The sequence below is a fragment of the Petaurus breviceps genome, unplaced genomic scaffold, assembly GCF_028583685.1.
Source record: "Petaurus breviceps papuanus isolate PSGF00001 unplaced genomic scaffold, PetGlider_PUasm1.0 190, whole genome shotgun sequence".
In the NCBI taxonomy this organism is placed as follows: Eukaryota; Metazoa; Chordata; class Mammalia; order Diprotodontia; family Petauridae; genus Petaurus; species Petaurus breviceps.
This window is the reverse complement of record NW_027185810.1, coordinates 8,732,499-8,751,033: the sequence shown is the minus strand read 5'-3', so window position 1 is coordinate 8,751,033 and position 18,535 is coordinate 8,732,499. Positions and strand designations below refer to the sequence as shown.

The window sequence follows — 18,535 nt, the reverse complement described above, 5'->3', positions numbered from 1 at the left end:
ATCTATCTATCTATCTATCTATCTATCTATCTATCTATCTATCTATCTATCTATCTATCTACCTCATTAAAACCAGAGACTCACATGGCATCTTCCCCAGTAAGGCTTTCTCAGACTGTTAATTAGTTAGAAGGAGAAAAATACAGGGGATTTTTTAGTGGTGAGATCTCTTAGGCTTCCATAAAGCTTGACCTTGTCTGACTTGGCAGAAATGATCAGTTCATACCAAATGATCCTCCAAGGTGAACTAGGAACAAGGCTATAAAAAAGAAACTTCGAAATCTTGAAGGAATCAACTATATCTATCTCTTCTAAAGAAGTGTCAGACATGATGTCATCCTTTTTACCATCTTATTCAGTAGCTAGAGGAATAGAAAAACGCAATTTTAAAATTCCTTTGCTTTTCAATAATAATGAGTGAGCTTCAGTGTACTCAATAATAATCTCAGGATTTTGTGTTTGGCAATCCCCACTCTAGCAAGACAACACCAAATGATTGTGGTCAAATTGCAGAATCACAGAATGCCAGGGTTGGAAAGGAACTCATATCCGACCTCTACCACTGAATACTTACGTGAACATGGGTTAATTATCTAATTTCTCTGAGCCTCAGTTTCTCCAGTTCAAAATGGAGGTAGCAATACATGTATTCCCTATATCACTAGAATTACTGTGAAGAATAAATTAAATAATGTATATAGAATACTTTGCAAACTTGAAAACAGTATGTAAATTCTAGTTTCTATTTTTATCTTTGTGATACTGGTACTTTTAATGATGATTTGTTGTCTGTTGTTGAGTTGTTTTCAATTATATCTGACTCTTTGTGACCTTATTTGGGGTTTTCTTGGCAAAGATCCTGGAGCAGTTGGTCATTTCCTTCTCCAAATCATTACATGGTTAAGTGTCACACAGGGTTCAGGGTCACACAGCTATTGAGTATCTGAGGTCAGTTTTGAACTCACAATGGTGAGTCTTCCTGACTCTAGGCCTGGTGTCTTATCCACTGATTCATTTAATTTTTTTGAAGCTCTAATTGCTAGGAAGCTTTTTCTGACACAAAGCCCAAATGTGGTTCTTCTTCCTATTTCCATCTGTGTCTAAATAGAATAAAGTTAATCCCTCTTCTACATGACACCCATCATGTCTCTCCTCAGTCTCCTCTAATTCCGTCAATGAATCTTTTCATTATTGTTAGCCCTTTCACTCTCCTGATTGCCTTTTTCCAGCTACTTTCCAATTTTGCCAATGTTCTTTCTAAAATGTGATACTGGGAATTGAATTCTATGCTCCAGATGTGCCCTAATCAGGACACAGTTCAAAGGTACTATCACCTCTCATGTTCTAGACACTGTGTCTCTATTAATGCAGCCCAAGATCATATTAGTTTTTTGTCTGCCTTAGGACTGGATTCCAATTCTATAAAACAGTAAATATAAGACCTGCCTATCTGAAGACTGGATTACATGATCTCTGGAAGACCCTAATATCTACAACCATTATTATAGACTGGGAGTTATTAGATTTTAGGGGTCCCATGAATTTGGGTGAGGAAAAAAATTACTTTTTCATTTGAATTAACCATTAACTGAAATTTATCATTTTCTTCAATTATTTAAAAACATGATCCTGGGAAGGGGTCCATTGATTTTAATAGACAGCAAAAGGATCAGGAACCTCTGTCATAGACAGATGCAGTTGATGCATTTTGAAAGGTCATTTAGAGGCATATCTTTAGCATATCATAAAAAGCATCATATGTGAAAACAACATGGCAGTAGAGAATGGACTTCTTGGCTTCATGATGGATCCATATTATTCTGACAGCCTCTTCCCAATGGCTCCATTTGAAATTCTCCCAGACACTTCTGACTTCTTCTCCCTTTCCTAGATCTGTTTTTCAATCCCCAAGACAAAAAAAAAGGGATCCCCTTTCTTCCCGCGGAGCTATGCAGCAATGTATTTAGTATTTGATCAGTTCAAGTCTTTGAGTCTGTTCTTTATATAAGGGTGGTATGCTGTTGTGAATAAATAATGAAAACTGATGAAGCCCTTTGCAAATGTTGTGTACAGGTACTATGGAAATTCTTAGTAACAATCAATAGGAAAGGTTAATGATTTATTTATGTGCATGCACAGTGGTGAGGGTGTTACATTGAACAAAACTGAATGACTTTCTTAGTACCTTGCCAATTATTTAATTGGAGAAAAAGACAGGTAAATAAGATTTAGGATTGTATGCATGTGCACACAGAGAATTCATATGCTTGATCATACAATGATCAATCAATAAACCTTTATTAAGAACCTATTATATGCCGGGCACTGAGCTAATCATTGCTGAGGATACAAAAGGAGGGAAAGGACAATCCTTGCCCTCAAGGAGCTTACAATCTAGAGACAACATGAAAACAAATACATACTCAGTTCACTTGCCTATCACATGGTCAGGGCCTGGTACTAGAGAAAACAAGATCCTGCATTTGAAGTCTGGGTAGATCAATCAACTTCGCAAATGGAAAATTTCTCTTCTATGCCTCTGGATTGTGATGTATCTTCTGACTACTACTTCACAAATGGAACCTAGAAAAGAAGGTATGGTTGAATTAACATTTTCTACATTCTATTAAATTTTTATTTATTTTGTTCAATATTTCCCAATTACATTTAAATCTGGCTTAGGAATGTTGCCAGGGCAATGTGACCTGTGAGCTAATTGTTTGACACCTCTGGTGTAGTGGATAGCTGCTGGCTTTGGAGTTAGGAAGATCTGAGTTCAAATTCTACCTTAGACATTTACTGGTTGTGTGACCCAGAGCAATTCACTTAAATTCTTTTGGTCCCAGTTTCCTTACCTGTAAAATGGAGACAATAAGAGCACCTACCTCACAGGGTCATTTGCTGTGAGGGGTGATCAAATGAAAGAATATCATTTTTGAAAATTTATTTATTTATTTTTAGTTTTTACTTCTATAAGATTTTGAGTTCTAAGTTTCTCTCCCTCCCCTCCCCCTTCCCCAAGACAGCATGCAATCTGACATAATGTTATATATATATATATATATGTATATATATAGTCTATGTTTCATGTATGTTTTATCTATCTATCTATCATTCATCTATCTATCTATCTATCTATCTATCTACAATGGGAGAAACTGCAAGAAAGAAGAAACAACAGCAAAAAAGAGAGAGAGCAAATAGTATGCTTCAATCTGCATTCAGACTCCATAGTTCTTTTTTCTGGATGTGGATGGCATTTTCCATCATGAGTCTTTTGGAGCTGTTTTAGGTCCTTGCATTGCTGAGAAGAGCTAAGTCTATCAAAGTTAATCATTGCACAATGTGGCAGTTACTCTGCACAATGTTCTCCTGGTTCTGTTCACTTCATTTAGTCTCAGTTCACGATGTCTTTCCAGGTTTTCCTGAGGCCCACCTGTTCATCATTTCTTATGGAACTATAGTATTCTATTACATTCATAATATATATCAACCTTAAAAGTTTTGCAAATCTACAAATGTTAGACTGCCCCTTCTGTTCCACCTGCTCTTCCGCACTGCTAGAAAGACAGCATGGCAGCCTCATGTCCGCTAAGCAGGGCCATACATCTTCAGCAGTTTTAAAGTATTGGGCAGATTGCTTCACTTCTGGGCAACATTGTAAGTATCTATTTCCTAGACCTTTCTCCTCAAACCTAACTCTCCCACCAACATATTCCAAATATCTCCCTGTTGAATTTATACCCTGCATTTACAGAGTACTTCTCGTTTCCCAGACTGACTGTTAACTTAGTCACAAAAAAATTAGGGATGAAAAGATAGGTTTCTATGTCTCCAGAAAAATCCCCACTTCTCTCTTGGGGATTCATAACTGGAGTGTAATAGACTTCATATTTAGGAATTTTCTTGATCTTGCTTTCAATCTAATTTTCCCCACCTTAGAGTTCTGCAACTCTGAATGCAGCTTCTTACTCCCTGACTCCAATCTTCTAAAGGAGGGAGATGTCATGCAGCTCAGTCATAGGCTTAGGGACATTCCCTGGGTACAATTGAATTTGGCAGATTTCCTGTGACAAAAATACTGCAGTAATTTGAGAATTTGCATGTTTGTTTGTTTGGATACCTAGAGGTTTAAGGTTTCTACAACTCTACAATCCAAACAATCCCTCTAACTTAAGTACTGCAAATACTCCCATTTTTGAGAAGAGGAAACTGAGACTCAGAAAGATTCAGCAATCATTTCAATTCTCTTTTGAACATTTTTTGCATTATATTTTCAATTTAATATCATTTTTAATGAACAAAAATCTAGTTTTCTTTCTGCCTTGCTTCCCTTTACTCCCTGACTTGAAGAAAAATAAAAGAAAAACAAAATCATTGTAAAAAATACTCATAGTTAAGTAAAATTCATTCCTGCATTGACCATGCCCAAAAAAGTATGTCTCAATCTGCACCTTAATCTGCATCATCTTTGTATAAGGAATGGAGGTAGAGAGAATGTTTCATCTTCATTCAATGGAATTGTGGCTGGTCAATGACAAACATTTCAATTCAACAAATATGACTCATTCCTGGTCACACAGGTACTATCTGTCAGTCCTACGTGGGGATATGGATAATTCTTCATTAGCTGTAATATTCATCTAGTACGTGATTTAGATTGTGTCTAGGATACTTTTGCTGAACTCCAAAGAAGAGTAATAGGAAAGGATGTTATCAAATAATTGTTTGACAGGAAGAGAAGATAATAATAATAGCTAGCATCTATTTAGAATTTTAAGGTTTCTAAAGAGCTTTTTTTGCATATTTTTTGCTTAATCAATTCCCAAAACAACCCTGTTGAGTAGGTGCTATTATTACCCTTATATTACCGATGAAGAAATAAAAGTTGATAGAGGTCAAAAGACTTCTCCAGAGTCATACAGTTAGTAAGAGTCTGAGGTAGGGTTCTAACTCGAGTCTTCTTTGTTCAAGTTCAGCACTTTAGCCACTGGGCTACCTAGATGCCTGGAAGCCAAACTGCCAATCTGATAGATGTAAAATGACATCTCTAGGTTGTTTTAATTTGCCTTTCTCTAATCAATAATGATACAGAGCATTTTTTCAGGTGACTATGAATTGTTTTGATTTCTTCATCTGAAACTCCCTAATAAATAGTATATATAAAATGATTTTACAAATATACATAGAATTATATATATATGTACATACACACATAGCTATATTGATAGATATACATACACATAGCTGTGTCTAATGGTAGCTATCTCTAGCATAAGAGAGAGAGGGAAGAGAAAAAGGGAAAAAAAGAAATTTACTTGATGACATTATTATATATTTATATAATAATATAGGAATAGCAAGTTGTATATAATAGATTTTATGTGCACTCATCCTTTTTGTTTTACTATTCTAGAAATGCTTGTTTAATTTAATAAATTAAAAATAAAATAAATAGAATTTTTTAAAAAAGAAGCCAAGCTACCCATGGAGAGGGAATGAAGGATGGCAGGTAGATAGCCAAAGGGGTCATAGTCTCAATGTCAGGAGAAGGCTACCAGCATATGGTCAGCGTTTGGGAAGATATGGAAGAGAATCACAGAGAATAGGCAGGCATCCATGGGTTGTGATGTGTATTGTTGGAAGGAAGTTGTTAATTAAGATCATGGATCCATTTGAGTATGTGAGGATATCTAGTTTTGTGTGAAGCTTTTCTTCTCCCTTTTCTTAGGGTGGATTCTCTTGTGTATAGGTGGGATGAGATGGCTACTATACCCTTCCAACTCTCAAATCTGTGAATCTTGCCTATTAGTGACTTCCCACTTAATGATCTATTTACAAAACATCTGTCACTACTTCCTGAAGAAAGGATAGAATAGGTGATCATCTCTCTCTAGCTATGGAAAATAAGCCCCAGAACCTCAAAGTCATCTTTACTTGGGAAAAATGAAAATGATATGAATAGCTTTCATGAATCTTTCCTTCTTTTTATAGTAGATGTTTTGATGAATCTAAATGGATTTTTCTTTTCTCAGGAATACTTCACAGAGATGTTACTTTTTCACATTCTCTTGCTATTATCATATGTAGCATAAATGGAAGATAACACTGACCTATGGCACAGGACAGTCTCAAAGACAAGAATGTGTCTGTAGCCATAGCATGAAGTAGATTAACAAGGTAATACAGACTTTGGGTCGCAACAAGGGAAAATATATTCTGGATGTCTCTTCCAGAAGCCTTTGTCTTATGTTTACTGACACAGATTATACTGTTCAAGGTACACTAACAAAGGGCCAGGCCAAAACCCAGCTTTGCACCACAGTTCTATCTCTAATCATATGACCCAATGCATGAGGGAATTTGGGACTATTTCTATATTTGTGGTAATGTGCTGTTTTGTGAGTGACTTGTAAGTTTGTGTGTGTTTGGTTGGGACTGAACTGGTGATTTCATTAATTAAAGGTAATTCCCAGTGATAAAGTACCTTTATATGTGAACTATCAGTAGAGGGGGAAAAAATGTGCAAGACAGAAAAGAAAAACAGAAAGTAAAAAAATATAGAACAGTATATATTTGGTGGAAACACAGACACACAAATCCTTGAATGCAAGAAAAAATTGTAATCTTTCTAAAGTTATGAATCAAATACATAATCACTATTCAAGAAAACTGTTTTATGAGTTTTCTCCTTTGTTTTTGGGGACCAGACCTTTAATTTCATTAGTATTTGGAAATCCCAGTGAGGAAACTCTCTTTTCTAATGTAAATCACAAAATTCTCTGAAACTGTGTAGTCTTAGAGTTAAGGAAATTGAGGCAAAGATATTAAATGACTTGTCCTCAGTCACAAAGCTAGAGAGTGCTTGGGGCCTAAAGATGGTCAAGTTACTTGCCTGGAGTCATACATCTAGTATGTAGCAGAGAAAGGACTTAAACCTAGATCCTTCTAATTCCCAGGTAGATTTCTGTCCACTGCACCACACTTCGTCTCAGGAACCACCATTAGTAGTCAGTAATGAAAAAAATTTTCAAGTTGGAAAGATAAGCTATTACAAACTTCTCATTTGTAAAATGAGAAAACTGCCATTTAAAGGGCAGTTACAGTGAAGAGAGATTATATTTGTTCTATGTGAAGTGTTGGGCAAATCTCGGCTCCACGTTAAGGAAATCTTTTCAACAATTAGGTTTACTCTTACTTGAGTCCCTCAAGGAAAGTCTGGGCATGTCATAGAGAAATTTCATGTTCAAGTAAGGGTCAAACTAGATGGCTTCTTAGATCCCTCCCAGCTCTGATAATCTGTGATTCTATTTGTCAAGGACAGAAAAGTCAAATGACTTCCCCAAGGTTGTAGAAATAGTAATAAGAAGAGCTAATGTTTATATAGTGTCTACTATTTAATCCTCACAACAGCCTTGAGAAATAGGTTCTATTATTATGCCCATTTTACAGATAAGGAAACTGAGACAAGGTTAAGTTATTTGCTTGGATCACACAGCTAGTAAATATCTGAGGCCATATTTCAATTTGGCTGTATCCTCTGCACTGCCTAGCTGCCTCATAGTACATTGCAAAGTTTGCATTCGATCCCAAATCTTGTGCTCTTCTCAGGGCTGGATGAATAAGGCTCTTTTAGGTCCCAAGGCCTCCTTCTGTTTTATAGTTCATTTGTTGTATGTGGTTTTACATATGGACTTCGTTTCACAATGAAAAAATCTTGAAAAATTCATTTTGTGTTAATTTTACCTTATGGGGAAGAAAAGATTCACATCTGTATGACTAATTCCTTTAGATATCACACACACACACACACACACACACACACACACACACACACACACACGGAATAGGGAGTTGACCTGTGACTTTATTGGTATAAATAAGGAAACTCACTTTACCAGGGTGGGCGAGCATCTTCTCTGTAACTTAGAGCCCAAATTTCTAGATCACTAAGAGGTTAAGTGACTTATCCAAGGTCACCCAAATGGCAGAGGTGGCACTTGAACCCAACTTGGTATATACTTGAACCCAACTTTTCCATTCTTCCACTCTTTGTACCTACATCATTATAATGAAGTGTGTATACATATACACACATATATGTGTATATATGTGTGTACTATAACTATATATACACATATATGTATACATCTCATGCATATATTCAAAAAAGATCTTTGGTACATGTTTCATCATGAAAACTTAAAAAATACATGGTTGACAATTTTTTTCGTGAGCCCTTTAATTTTCTTTGGCTTTTGGTATAATTTCTACTTTTCGTATTAGAAAATATGACACTAGTTATTTCTCCTACACCTGCCTTGCAGTACTTGTGTGTGGACTTTGGTAGCTGTAGCAAAATAGAACAACTTGTTATTGCTCTCCCTGTGAAAGAAGTCCAATTCTCTCTTCTTCATCATGTACCTCTGTTTCCTCCCCATATCTTTACCTGTGACAGCTGAGAGGATAATAAACACATATATAGTGCCTACTATGTGCCTGGCACTTTATTAATGTTAACCAATAACCCTAGGAAGTTAGGCGCTGTTATCTATTTCATAGTTGAGGAAAGTGAGGGAAACAGATTTTTAAGTGACTTGACCAGGATCATACAGCTAGTAAGTGTGTGAGGCTAAATTTGAACTCAGGTCTTCCTGACTCCAAGGCCAGTTCTCTCTAGTCATCGGGCCACCTTGCTGCCTTGGAGGTGCAGCTACTCCAGCCCCATTTGTCAAAGAGTTCACACTTGCTCTCCTATCCTCTGTGTAGTCCTGAATTTCACTTATACTGACTTGTATGAGAAAAATCCAACAGAGCTGGGCCTCAGATGTTCTGGGGGAGAAGCCAGAGAGCATGCCTATATAATGTTTTCTGGGTTTTTCTCTCTGCCATTTCCATCTTCTTGTAATTCAGACACAGCAGTGCATCTAAAATCAGAACCCCTTCCTGCCAGCACTTCCAGGCTCTCCTAATCCTGGCCCTTTCCCTTATTTTCATATCCTTTCAGTTGCTGCAGGGTGGTAAAGAATTCAAGAGTTGGCTGATGTTTCCTTCTCTTTGTGCTTAGAACATTCTGGGCAGTTGTAGACTCTTGAAGTCTCCATAATTTGGAATCGGGGGAATTCCACTGCTGAGTACAAACCCATCAAGAAAACAGAATTGAAAGCCTTAAAATGTCTACATCACCTTTCCTTGTGGTGGAAGGAGCATCTTACTGCCCAAAGAAAATGACTGACTTTTGTTTTTATTGATTTCCAACAGTAGATTCCAGAAACCAGTTTAGCTATTTGTTTTTCGAATACTCTAACAGAGAGATTAGATCCTTTAAATTAGTAGCCCTTGTAATCCTATTAGAGAGTTGCATTGGGAGAGTAATTCTGGACCATTGTAGATGCTTCAAGGTGCCTTTGTGAACATTTCCATCATGTAAAGTCTTAGCCCCCGACATGAAGATGAACCTGGAATGCACAAAGAACAGAGGAGAGCCTTCAAATAAGCAAATCCAACAGAAAAACAAAAATGGATCTTGTCACAGGGTGAATTCCTCCCACTTCTGAGCCTCCCATATTGAGACCAGGTTCAATTTATTTCTAGAAGCAGCCTTCAGGGGAAGGTGTTTCAAGTTCTCAGAGTCAAGGTTGGCAAGGATTAGTTAAGAAAACCTAATTTTTTTTTCTTTAAAAATGTTTGAGTATGTTTTAAAATGTGTTTTCCTTATGAACACTCTCTCCCCAAGCTCTAAAACACACAAAGACTCAGCTTCACTAAATTTGCATGTTTTCACATGCATATTATTAGTAATGCAACCTCTGGATGCATGAACATATTTTTGTATACTTAATCACAAATGGAACTATATGAAATTAGCCATGATCCACATGCAGTTTATAAATATTAAAAACTGAATTAGACCTGAAATTGATATTTTGTCATTAATGCTACCTCCTAAAAACCAACTTGGTGAGGAGACAGTCTCCTTTTTTCTCCTTGCACAACCAAAAGCAATTTAGACTTTTTGCAGAAAACTTGTGTTTTAACAAATTACTGCCATGAGCTAACCCACATCTGAAGCTTAAAATGCACTCAGCACTCTCTTTCTCTGTTCACATAGATTTGAAGTAAATTACATCAAATTGTATTTGAAACACCAAACTGGCATTAATGGAAGCTTTTTTTTTTTTTGCTCCAGGCACCATTTTAAAATAGATGAGCATAAAAATGCAGTCTGCATCATTAAGTTTATATGAAACTAGTGAGAATAAAAATCACCATGTAAGTTCTAATAAGATGTGTTTTTCATTCCAGTTTAATAACCCAAGACTATATTCATCTTCCAGTATAATAAATATACCAAGAGGAATGCATTCTTTTGTAGGCTTAACATGTTGAGGTTTTTTTAGAAGATGTGAGTTTTCTGGGAAGCTGGGTGAAGAAAATTCTTTAATATGGCAGTGTGGAGTATTATTATCATAAATAATTAATGTGCACAGCAGAAGAAAGCTGAGCTTCATTAATAATTCTTATTTTTAGTTGGCATAAGCTAGAGGTGCTGTATCTTCTTTCATCCCATCGATGTCAATTTCCTTGATTTTAATTTAATAGATGTTAAAAATTTTAAAGGGACTTATATATTTTGCAGTGGGTTTTTGTTTATGACTAAAGAACACCCTGACGCTAATTCTTACCTGCCAAGATATTTTTAGTAACAGATGAAAAGGAAAGAGAGAGAAAAAAAAGTTGCAAGAAAGCAAGGTAGAGTGGGCATCAACGTCAGCTCCTTTCATCCTCCATTTCCCTCTGGGACCAGTTAAGATGTTTCTTTGATTAGGACCTCAGGAAATATTAAGAAGCTCTGCCATGAATTTGAGCTCATCAAACTTGTCTGTTTATTTTTCAAATGCAGGGCTGATTCACCTCCCACATCCCCAAAGCAGAGGGTCTCTCCAACACAACCTTGCATTTGTGATCAACTCCATCACTTGTCAAAACCACCCAATCTTGGATAACAGGCATTTGTGCTTCATTAATTCTGTATCTGGGGGAAGGAGCAGAGCCTAAGTGTCTCTTATTAGCACAATTGCAGAAGGCAAGAGAATGCCATCTAGGGTAGCCAGGGTTATGCTTTACAAGGAAAGAACAAGGAATACAACCCCAAAGTCTGAAGGGATTGATATGCAACCTATCAAACAAATGTGAGGGAAACAATTTAACATTGCTACATGAAGGAATGAAGGCATCAGGGGTAGGAAATAGCCTCAAACTTTGGAAAAAGCAACCCCTTGGGGGAGCAAGAGCAAATAACCCAATTGCATCTTCGTGCACACTTTCACTACTCTTCCTGATAATCACTGGCAATGATGATTCTGATTTAGAGACTTGTATATTGACTATGTGAGAGGTGCATCTGAAGCTGGTTGGTGGTGGGGTAGAAAAGGCACTTGAACAGCTAGGTGACACAGTGGATAGTGTACCAGGCCTGGAGCCAGGAAGACCTGAGTTCAAATCCAGCCTCAGACACTTACTAGCTGTGTGATCCTAGGCAAGTCACTTAACCTTGTTTGCCTCAGTTTCCTCATCTGTACAATGAGGTGGAGAAGAAAATGACAAACCTCTCCAGCGTCTTTGCTGAGAAAACGCTAAATGGGATCAGGAAGTCGGGTATAACTAAACAACAAGAAGAAAGAAAGAACACTAGATTTGGAGTTGGAGGACTTGGGTTTGAATGCCAAGTGTTCTCCTTTAAAAGAACAACTCATGTTTCTCTAGTACTTTAAGGCTGACAAAGTCCTAACCTAATTCCGTTAAGTAGGTCACACAAAGATCATAATTCCCATTTTATAGAAGAGGAGATTGAGTCTCAGAGATATAAAGTAACTTGCCTATGGCCATACAAATGGATCTGGGACAGGAATCCAAAGCTCAAGTCCAGTGGTCCTTCCATAATACCCATTGCCTATGTGATCTTGGGCCAGTCACTTGACTTTCTGGGCCTCAGTTTACTCCTTTATAAAATAAGAAGGTGGAACTAGACAATCTCTAAGGTTCTTTTTAGTTTCAAATCCCAGGTTTTAGGATTTTTCTCCTGTGTGGTTTCTGTCACCTCAGAATAGGTATCTCAGTTCCTGAATTCCTCCCAATTCTTTTATTTACCAATGGTATGACTATAGGCAATTCATTTAACTTTTTTGAGCTTCTGATTTGGCTTTGACCTTATTAAGATAAGGCAAGGCAAGGCAAGGCAAGGCAAAGAAGCAATAAAGTCCTAGGATATTGCTTTTTTTTTTTTTTACTTTACTTAATGTTTCTAAAAAAAATACTTCCAATGTGACAATCATTCTAGTCCTACTACAGAATACTTATAAACCCTGACCCTGTTTGCCATACTTTGCCAACCTGAGTCAACTGCCAGTAGGGGTTAAATGCTTTCAGAATGTATGTGTACTTTGTTGGCTAGAGAAGTCTCATCCTATCCAGATTTCCAGAGTGATCAAATTTGTCTTTCATCTTCTCACAGACAAGGCTGGAATTTGGCCCCTACTCTAGAGATCCACCCAAACAAACAGAACAGTCCAGTACTGAGGACATTCCACTGGCTACTTAGCAAAGGGATTTATCTTTCCCCAGAAAAGGAAGACTGGAGGGATCCTGAGTTTCTTCATGGTTACTTTCCTTCTGAGGCTGGTGTTACCACCTCATCCAAAAGCCAAGGTTATATACTGACCTCTGTTCAATAGATCGGATACTCCAAGTTGAGGTCTCTCCCAGCTCAACTAGCTATGATTTTATGATTCAAGGTAAGTATTTATTAAAGTGAGCTCTCAATTACCCACAAATCAATTATCTACGTGATAGAGGACAAGCAGAAAATTTTGAATTCCATAAGCTCTGTCCTAACTATCTTTCTGGTTGGCCTTTCTCTACCATAAGTAGGTATATACACAGGATATACAAACTAACTCTAATATTAGCTTAAGAAAAAAAAGAAATCCAAGAGAAATATGTAATATACTCCAAAGTCATTAGCATGGGTCTTCTGGTAATACTGGCACCTCTACATGCATTCACTGGGGGAGGGAAGATTCATTTGCAGGTCGCCTTCTAGTTCTGATAAAACCTACGGGTCCAGAGCTGCCCAGAAGTATAAAGCATGAGAGAAACAAATAATCTGTCTTTTAAGATGAGAGCTCAACTCTAACATTGCCTTCTCATTAGTACTGCTCCTACTGACACAATGTCTGGCAGTAATAAGTGCCTAATAAATGCTTGTTGATTTAATTTGACTCTTTGCCCACACAAGACTCTAGACATTGCCTGCTAGGCATAGCACAGAGCACATGATGTCTCTTTTCTGCCCTTTTTTCTTTTTAACTTCCCTGGATTAGACCTCTTACATATGTCAAGAACTTGCTTGACTCTGCCAACTCTTTGTTGTATCAAAAAGGACGCTAGATTCAGAGGACCCACCCAATTTCAAATTTTAACTCTGTTCTTTACTATAGATGTGACTTTAAGTAAACGATTTCACCTCTTTAAGACTCATTTTTCTCATCTGTAAAATGGTCACTGGAGATGTTACTTTTCCTCACACGATTAATAGGACAAACTGGCCTAATTGTCATGACTCAGAAATGGCCACTCATCTCCCATCTCTAGGCCTTTGCACAGGTTCTCCCCCTCCCCATGCCTAGAATGTTATCCCTTATCACCTTTGCCTCTGAGAATCTCTAATTTACTTCAAAGCTCAGCCCTACCACTGCCTTCTTCATGAGACTTTTTCTGAATCCCCTCACCTGCTTATTCCTTCCCTTACCAAATCTCCATGTATTTATTTCATATATATATAAAACATGTTATATATATATATTATTTTTACATATACATTTATATATGTATATATATTTCATATATGCACATGTTGTATTCCTGATAGAATGTAAATTCCTTGAAGTCAGGGACTATTTCCCTTTTGTTTTTGTATTCCCAGAAGTTATCACAGTACCTGATCCATACTAGGTGCTTAATATGTGCTCTTTGGGAGGTTGATTAATTGTTTTCAAAGATCTCTTCATGCTCCAAATCTTGCAAAGCTGTGTTCAATCCACCCACCCACCCCCACCCCTCACTCTATTCAGCCCTTGCTATTAGATCCTTCCCTTCCTTGTCCCTTCCTCCCCAACCCCAGCTGACCCTTCACTGATGCCACCTAAGCTCCTAAGTGACATGAAATAAAAATTGTTTGGGAGATCTATTGTTCCAGGTTATCCTCATGCCTGAAATTCTCTCTCTTTCTCTGTGTCCTCTCTGTCTCTCAATATCTCTCTCTCTCTCTCTCTCTCTCTCTCTCTCTCTCTCTCTCTCTCTCTCTCTCTCTCTCTCCCTCTCCCTCTCTCTCTCTCTCTCTCTCTCTCTCTCTCTCTCTCTCTCTCTCTCTCTCTCTCTCTCTCTGTCTCTGTCTCTCTGTCCTCTCTCTCTCTGTCTGTCTCTCTTTCTCTCTCCTTCTCTCTCTCTGTCTCTCTTTTTCTCTCTGTCCTCTCTCTGTCTCTGTCTCTTTGTCCTCTCTCTTTTTATCTCTATTTCCTGACTTTCCTAGCTTCCTTCAAGTCCCAGCCAAAACCTCTCTTTGTACAAGAAACCTTTTTCAATCCTCCTTAATGTTAATAATCTAAGATTATCTCCAATTTATCATATATCTGTATCAATACATTTAGATATAGATAGATAGATCTTGTTTCATTCATTCAATAAAGATTTGTTAATCCCCTACTCTGTGCCAGGCATTGTGCTAAGTGCTGGGGATGCAAAAAGAGGCATTTACATAGTTGTTTGCATATTTTCTCCCACATTAGACTGTGAGCTCCTTGAGAGTGGGGGCTGTCTTTTGCCTTATTCTTCCTGCTTAGAAGTTAGTTCCAGTACCTGGTAAGTAACTCATAGGTACTTAATTCATGCTTCTGGACTGATATTTGATTAACTGACCATGGTCCTACTTTCCATGCTCTTGGGCAGATAGCAATGAAACGTGATTATATTGTCAGTTGCTGCTTTGTGAGCTCATCTATTTTACATGGCTCTCTCCCCATGCTGGACTTACCTAATCCCCCCCTTTAGCTCTTGAAATGCTTCCCAGCACACTCTGTGCTCTGTGTTTCCTTTCAGAGTTCCTTCCGCCTCTTTCCCGATGACACAGTGAGGTTCCATTATTGTGCGTGGGTCACATCGTGGTTATTTTCATGGCAAGGACTACAATGAAACAAACACACCTGTGTTTTAATTTTGTGTTTGCTGCAGGAGCCACATGAAAGAAAAGTTCTTGTTTAACACTCCCAGGGTCAGCAATCAGCAAAGGTACAGAAATGATATAAGGGGTGAAAGTACAGGCCATGTGGTCTTGGTATCTTGCACTGGAAAACACACCAGAGCTGCAGCCTGATTCCTTCCTCTCCTGTCTCCTTTGCATCAGATCTGACCCTTGGAGAGCAGCACCTTTCATTAGGAAAGCCAACTTGAGGCTTGAAGTCAAGGAGTTAATCTGTGAGAGTGTTTTCAGAAAGTGTGAAAATCCTGATCTCACTCTCTTAATTATAAACTCATGGGAGTCCTGGAAGGAGCTTTATCCATGAACAGTAAAACAAAAATGGAAAAAGAACATTTGGGGGATATTTTAATGAAATGTGCAGATGATACAATAAGTCCTCTGTTATTGTTGGAGGAATGGGGTGTTTTGCTAAATGACGTTTGTTTAATTGAAAGTATATACCATACATGGGTCACCAATTTTCAAGGAATTATAATATAATAAAAATGCACTTAATACAAAAGCTCTACTTAATACAACTCAATCTTTCTGGAATGATTCAAAAGACTTTCCAAGATTTGCAGAATCCAGTATCATCACTGCAGCACTGTTGATTGGAGGGTCAATAGATATGTGGACTGGGTATCATGGCTTGGTGGTAAGAGTCTGATCTCTCAGCCTTCTATATTTGGAGGCTTGATAGTTAACTCATGCGAGGGTGATCAGAAAACTGGCTCACAATCTCCAAACTCACATGAGGCTAATTTGTACCAAAAAGCCAATTTATTAATGTAGAGGGAGAAATATGACTGCTAAGCCAGCTGGAAAGATCTTGTTGGCCCATCAGCTCTTTCTCTTCTCAGGAGGAAAGTTACTTTGGAAACCAAGTGGTCATTTCTTTAACATATAAATCCTTATCCTCTAATTTACTTTTGCTTTAGACTATACCTTGACCTTATGAGGACCAAGGGAACAACCCTATGATGTCTATGATTTTTTCATCAAATTGTAATAGCCCTGGTGAAGCATAGAGGAGAAGCTGTGCATAGTGGCAAGATTGCTAGACTGGAATTCAGAAGACCTGGCTTCATGTCCTGCCTCTAATGTTGAATAGCTGTGTGACTATGGGTGAGCCTTTGCATTCTAGTTTCTTCATTTGTTTAATGGAAAAAATAATGCCTGTTGTACCTATCTAATGGGGATGTTGGGATGCTCAAATGAGATAATGTTTGTAAATCCCCTTGCAAATTTTAAAGTGCTATATAAATGTCACTTACTATTACCCTCCTTTGTTATAGGACTATATCTGCCAAGTAGATTGTATGAGTTCATTAAAAACACCCTCTCCCCCGGGTAGTGGTGGATAAACACTGACAGATTCATATTTTCTAATTCCCTTTTGTTTTAGACTACACCGACCCATACCTTCTGATTCCATTTATTATCATCGATATTATCCTTCATAACTTTAGTATATAGAAGTTTCAGGATATGTGATATAACTCCAAGTTTAGTGACTATGGAGTATGAGTACTTGGTGGGTACAAGTGGATGATAACCTAAAACCAATAAGGAAATTCAAAGAACAGGAATAAAAGATATTGTTGAGGAAAGATGCACTAATAAGAGGAGACAGTTTAGTTACATAGACAGGGCAAGAGATAACAGGTGGGCAACTGGAATGTTTTACTGGTATCTCTATGATGTCAAGGCAAAGTGAAGATGGTCCCTAGCATTGTGGAGAATATATAGGAGAAAACAGACAAATCCCACAGTATGGGCAAATATGGATGGGTTGTGTTGGAAGGAACATACACACTGAATACATCATGGATCCAATTCAGTATTTGAGAACTTGCTGATGGCCCCTTGGGAGACACTGACCTCACTGGCTACATGTCACCAAATCAGATCATTGGACATGTGACTTGTGTGATAATCTCCTGTGGAAATCCATGTTAATATTCTTTCCCTGACTTTTGTTGTTTCACCTTTCCCCCAATTTCCCCTTTTTTTCTTTGAGTTGGTCTTAACTTAGGCTGCATAACTGCCTCCCTGATGACTGGAATCATTGATCCATCCATCCTGGTTATTTGTTATCCTACATCTCTCTTCTCTTTTGTGGCTTAACTCCTTGAAGAACCAATCTACATTCAATGCCTCCACTTCTGTTCCTCTCACTATCATCCAAACCCTTTAGAGTTTGTCTTCCAACCTAATTATTCAACTAAACTGCTTTCTCCAAAGTTAATCAATTGTCTCCCAGTTGCCAGATTAAATGGATTTTTCTCAATCTCCCTCCTTCTTGAATCCTCTGCAGCCTTTGACACTGTCAGTCAACCTCTTCTCTCTAGTTTTTTTCTGACCCTGCTCTCCTGGTTCTCCTCCTACCCATCAGACCACTTCTTGTCAATCTACTTTGTTGGATCTTCCTCTAGGTCTTGCCCACTAACCGTTGGTGTCCTCTAAGGCTCTACCCTGTGCTCTCTTCTCTTCTTCTTCTATACTATCCAACTTGATAATCTCATCAGTTCCCATGGGATCATTGATCATTTATATGCATATTATTGCCAGATCTGCATATCCAGCCCTAACCTCTTTCCTTGCCTTCAGTCTCACATCACCAATGCCTGTTTGGTTATTGTCATTGTTGTGTCTGACTTCTCATGACCTCATTGGGGGTTTTCTTGGAGTGATTTTTACTGGAGTGATTTGTTATTTCCTTCTCCAACACATTTTACACATGAGGAACTGAGGCAAACAGGGTTAAATGACAAGTCTTCCTGACTTCAGGCCTGGCACTCTATCCACTATACCACCTAGCTGCCCTAACTGCCTATTTGACACCCTGAACTGCATATCCTATAGATATCAGAAACATGTCCAAAACAAAACTTATCTTTCCACCCAAATCCTCCTCTATTCATGAATTTTCCCATGACTGTGGAGGACACCACCATCCTCCCAGTCACTTGGGCTTGCAACCTTAGTGCCATCCTCAACTTCTTACTGACACTAACCCCACATATAGACTCCATTACCAATTCATCCTTTTTGCCTGTTTGAAACATTGTTTGGGTATGCCCTCTTCCATCCACTCACATAGTCACTCATAAGTTCCCTGGTGCCGCCCTTCATCACCTCCTGTAATAGCCTTCTACTTGACTCTCTACCTCAATTTTCTCCCCACTCCAGTCCATCCTGCACTCAGCTGCCCAAGTGATGTTTCTAAAAAAGTGC

General features: G+C 38.0%; 1 pseudogene; it reads right to left on the bottom strand.

The window, feature by feature from the left end:
* LOC138164542 (poly(rC)-binding protein 2-like) overlaps nt 1-17,833 on the bottom strand; it is a 30,033-nt pseudogene extending 12,200 nt beyond the window's left edge.
* Nucleotides 17,834-18,535: the final 702 nt, after the last annotated feature.